The sequence below is a fragment of the Phaseolus vulgaris genome, chromosome 4 (assembly GCF_000499845.2).
Source record: "Phaseolus vulgaris cultivar G19833 chromosome 4, P. vulgaris v2.0, whole genome shotgun sequence".
NCBI lineage: Eukaryota > Viridiplantae > Streptophyta > Magnoliopsida > Fabales > Fabaceae > Phaseolus > Phaseolus vulgaris.
This window is the reverse complement of record NC_023756.2, coordinates 27,287,640-27,292,576: the sequence shown is the minus strand read 5'-3', so window position 1 is coordinate 27,292,576 and position 4,937 is coordinate 27,287,640.

The window sequence follows — 4,937 nt, the reverse complement described above, 5'->3', positions numbered from 1 at the left end:
CCGAGGAGTTGAAGTCGATTTATAGCCCTTGGCCGTTTCATACATGGGGAATCGACATCCTGGGACCGTTCCCGCTGGCGATCAGGCAGATGAAGTACTTGGTGGTGGCAATTGAATATTTCACCAAGTGGATCGAAGCAGAACTAGTGGCCCAGATCACAGCACACAAGATCGAAGGTTTCGTGTGGAAGAACATTGTGTGCCGGTTTGGTGTGCCCAAGCGCTTGGTGTCGGACAATGGGACTCAGTTTTCAAGTCACCTGTTGAAGAAGCTGTGCGAAGGGGTGGGAATTCAACAAGTGTTTGCATCCGTCGAGCACCCTCAGACAAATGGCCAAGTAGAGTCAGCCAATCGGGTGCTGCTGAGAGGGTTGAAGAGAAGGCTAGAAAAAGCCAAGGGAAGTTGGGCTGAGGAGGTACCCCGTATAGTTTGGGCGTACCACACCACCGAGGAGTCTAGAACCCATGAGACCCCGTTCAGCTTGGTCTATGTGATGGAAGAGGCCCAAGCACAAGCCCACATGCAAGCCCACCAAAGGGTAGATTTGGGCCAACCATAGAGTTATGGCCAAGAGGATCCAAGAAGACGTTCTTTTACATGTTCAAATGCCATAAACTCTAGTGTAGAGTAGACTTTAATTTCTTGTCAAAATTAGCATAGGAACTTTATTTGTAATTTTCTTAGAATTAATTTTGGCACCTAAAACACCAACCTAGGTAAACTTAGAGTTTCTAAAAAAACCTCTAAATTTACCAAGGCCGGTCTAGAAAGCCCATGGAGGGGGTGAGCATAAAAACTAGACACACCCCTCCCCATGTGCTCATTTGTGCACCCATGTGCCATGTGCACCCATGTGCTTCACATTTACATTTCATTTGGCTAGCATTAGGGTTGCATTATGGTCCTCCTTAGCCTATAAAAGGAGGAGCCCACACCTTGTATTTTCAAGTTTAATTGAGTAAGGTTATGCTTCCATTTTTGTGCACAAGCTTTACTTCTCCTAGAAATCTAGGCTCTCAACTTCAATCCTTTCACCTTCTCCCTTGAGCTGGCCGAACCACTCAAACACCATACTCATCATGCACCTACAAGGCCAACACAACTCCTAGGAGGGTCTTGATCATCTCACCCATTGCTTCCGCACCTTATTTTCTACTTTGATTCAAGAAGAACACATGAAAATGCCATCACTATGGGTGCGACGCAATGATTCCAGTGGAGATCCAGGAGAGCTCGCCGAGATTCCAGAACTTCGTGGAGGAAGACTCGAATGAAGAGAGAAGGTTGAACCTGGATCTACTGGATGAGGTCAGGGAATAGGCGAGATTGAAAGCTGAGGCGGTGAAGAGAAGGATTGAACGAAGATATAACTCGAAGGTGATGCCGAGACAGTTCAGAGAGGGCGACCTGGTGATGAGGAAAGCCCACCAGTACGAGATGGAGAATAAGCTGTCGCCTAAGTGGGCGGGACCGTTCAGAATAACCGAGGCACTCGGGAACGGCGCCTACCGCTTAGAAACATTGGAAGGAGGGGCGATTCCTCGCACTTGGAACGCCACGCACCTCAAGTTATATTACAGTTGAGAACTTTGTAAGTAAAGACAAACACGAAGTTATATTACAATGTTTCTGTTAATACAAGTTTGAAGGGGGCACTCTTTTCCCTAAGGAGGGTTTTTAATGAGGCCACCCAATAAAGAAGAGTTTTCGAAGTTTGAAGTTGTTCTAGATTGCGTGCTTGTTATTTTCCAAAAGTTTTGAAGAAAGACCTTGTCACTTATATGTGATTTAAGGCAAGTTAAAGATATATCGCATGCTTTCTAAAAAGTTTCTAAGTCCCCATCGTCTTTCGGCGATTGGCGGCATCAGTAAAAGTTAAAGTCCTCATCGTCTTTCGGCGATCGGAGGCACCAGTTAAAAGTTAAAGTCCTCATCGTCTTTCGGCGATCGGAGGCACCAGTTAAAAGACCTCAACACCCTCGCGCGACCAGAGGCGAGATAAAGACCTCCTCGCCGTCGAGCGAGTGCAGGCGAGAAAGAATGAAAAGTCCTCAGTGTTTTTGGGGAGAGGAGATGTAACCCCTGGGGCAATGTAGAGGCACCAGTGAAAAGTGCTCAGTGTTTCTGGGGGAGAGGAGATGTAACCCCTGGGGCAATGTAGAGGCACCAGCAAAAAGTCCTCAGTGTTTCTGGGGGAGAGAAGATGTAACCCCTGGGGCAATGTAGAGGCACGAGTTAAAGACCTTCTCGCCGATGAGCGAGTTCAGGCGAGTTAAAGACCTTCTCGCCTATGAGCGAGTTCAGGCGAGTTAAAGACCTTCTCGCCTACGAGCGAGTTCAGGCAAGATAAAATCCTTCTCGTCTCGAACGAGTTCAGGTATGGTGTAAAGGGCGGAAGAAGTTTGTTAGGTGGCTAAGGCAGGTTCGAAGAGAACGCCTAGCCACCCGGTCTCTTATTCTGAAGCTCAGGAAGGTAGAGAAGGATCCGAAAGGCGCCTCTACCCCCAGACGAAGGAACAATGGCCAAGTTATGAAGCCAGGAAGAAGCTGATATCGCCAAGAGTCTTTGGCGACCAGGAGAAATTCAAGCAATGGCAAGAAAGTCAAAGACCCGTTTTGATGAAGCAGATCGGGTGAGCGGTGTCTTAAGCCATTAATTGAGTTGAAGTTCGTTATTTGAAGAGCGATTTTACGCTAGGGTTCATTACCTTGAAGTTACAAGTTGTTAGAGTGTTTTGTTCGAAGATCGGTGGTTCGAAGCAGTTAAGTACATGGTTGCGCTTGCGAAATTACTAAGTTATTTCTTTGAAGTAAATCGTGCAAGGAAAGATAAAGCAGACAAAGAAGTTACAAGAAGAAACGCAAAGACTTTATCATTAAGTAAACATCAGTTCAAGGCACATATACAGAAAAGGGAAAAGTCTATTACAATCATATGTAAGGAGAAAGCATAAAAGTAGTGGATGGAGGGACTCAATCAGTCTTCAGCAGGAACAACCTTCCCATCCACCACCTCGTTGTTGAGGGACACCAGGGTAAGATCTAAATCGGGATACAAGCAGGCGAACTGTTCCCGGGCGGCCTCGAATCCAGCAGCAAGAATCTGGGCAGAGCTCAGCTCCAGTTCTTCGATTTGTTTCTTTAGCCCCTCATTCTGCTGCTTCAGCTCTTCAGCTTGTTTCTTAAGTTCTTCAATGGTTTCCTGAGCTTGAAGAAGGTCTTCAGCAACCTTCTTGGATTCTGCCTGCACCTGGGCCAGTTCGGCGGCGATCTTCCCGTTTTCTTTGTTGGCTTCAGCGAGCTTAGCCATGGTGTCATCTCTCTCCTTTTCCACCTTCCCCAGGAAGACCTCCCGATCAGCTGACCTTTGTTCGAGCTTCTTTACCTTGGCGGCGTCAGTTTTGATCAAGGCCTCCAGGTCAGCCACTTTGACGCGATAAGGTACCAGCTTGCACTCCAGCTCAATTTTCTCTTGAGCCAAGAGCTGCACCTTATGGCGTAGATCGGTGGCCTCCTTGCGCGCCACCCGGAGCTCGGTGCTCATGGCATCTTCTACTCGGGAGTGCTCGATCTCGGCGAGTGTCAGATTGCAGGATAACCTCTCCGCCTCAATCCTTATGGAGTTATTCTCAGCTCGGAGTGTGAAGAGGTCATCCTGGAGCTTCCTGGTGGAGCTCTCCACAGCTTTAGATATAATGGAGGGGAAATCCTCCGCCATCATCTTCAGTTTTGCTGAGAAGGGCTCCCACATCCTCTTGACCTCAAGAGAGAGGTTTGCTTGTGGAGGCACCGGGTGGGCTTGTTGTTGGTTTTCGCCGCCACCTTCTTGAGTTGGCTGTTCTTTGGGTGCTTCTTGGCGTGGTGGCGACGTCGGGGATTCAGTAATAAGGATTGGAGAGTGGTGAGCACCTTCATCCCGGACTGGTGCAGCGTTTGCGGTTGAGGCGTTTGAAGGAGGACCCCCTCCAGCTGATACATAAGGTGTGGAAGCGCTCGGGGGGTTCTCTATGAAGTTAGGCTCGGGGGCCTCAACCACAGGAGGTGCAGACGCCAAAGGAATCGCTTGGACTGGCGAGGCGGGAGCTGGTGGAGGAAGCAATGTTGGAGGTGGAGCAGGTGTGGATGGTGGTGTTGATGTTGGAAGAGGGGGTGGAGCAGATGGTGAAGAAGGCGCCACCCTCTTCCTCTTGATGATGAGGCCATCTTCAGTCGCCTCATCATCTTCTTCTTCTTCCTCGTGGACTACTTGGGGGGCTTTCCTCTTTGGTTTCCTAAGGATAAGTTTTTTGCGTTGGTTGGCGGGCTGGGCCTCGGGAGGAGTTGGGCCTTTGGGTGGCGATCTGCCCTGTGCGGCGGCGATCTCCACCACCGAGTTTGGCACGGTTTGGGAACCCTATGCCAACCCGTGGGCTCGGGCGAGCGCCCTCAGTTCAGCAAGTTTTCCTTGGCCCAACATGCGATCTGCATAATACAAAGGTGCATGGGTTAGTTCAGAGAAGAAGGTAAACACATAAGGCAGTATGCAACAAAAGCAGATGAGTGATGCAGAAAATAAAACCAAAGTCTTGTGCACAACGCACAAGACGCCCAGAAACAGTTAACAGAGATAATGTCAAAGTAAAGACATAGACGTTGAGGTGAGTTCTAACCTATGCGAACTTCGAGTTGATCTTCGAAGAACTCATAGGAGATGAGTGTGGTAATGAGGAAAGTAATGTTGGCGTCTGCCACACTCTTCCAGAAGAAGCATAGGTCCTTGTCCAAAGCACCCATGCTATCAGGACTCCTTGGCCTCCTGAAGCTGCCTTTGGACTCTTTGTTCCCCTTGTTTACCCAATACAAGGGGAAGCCGTCGAGCAGTGAGGCGTCCTTGTCATTTGGGCGCACTTGGACAAACTTGCCCTTCCAGTCTTTGTAGGATTGCTGGAAGATAGAG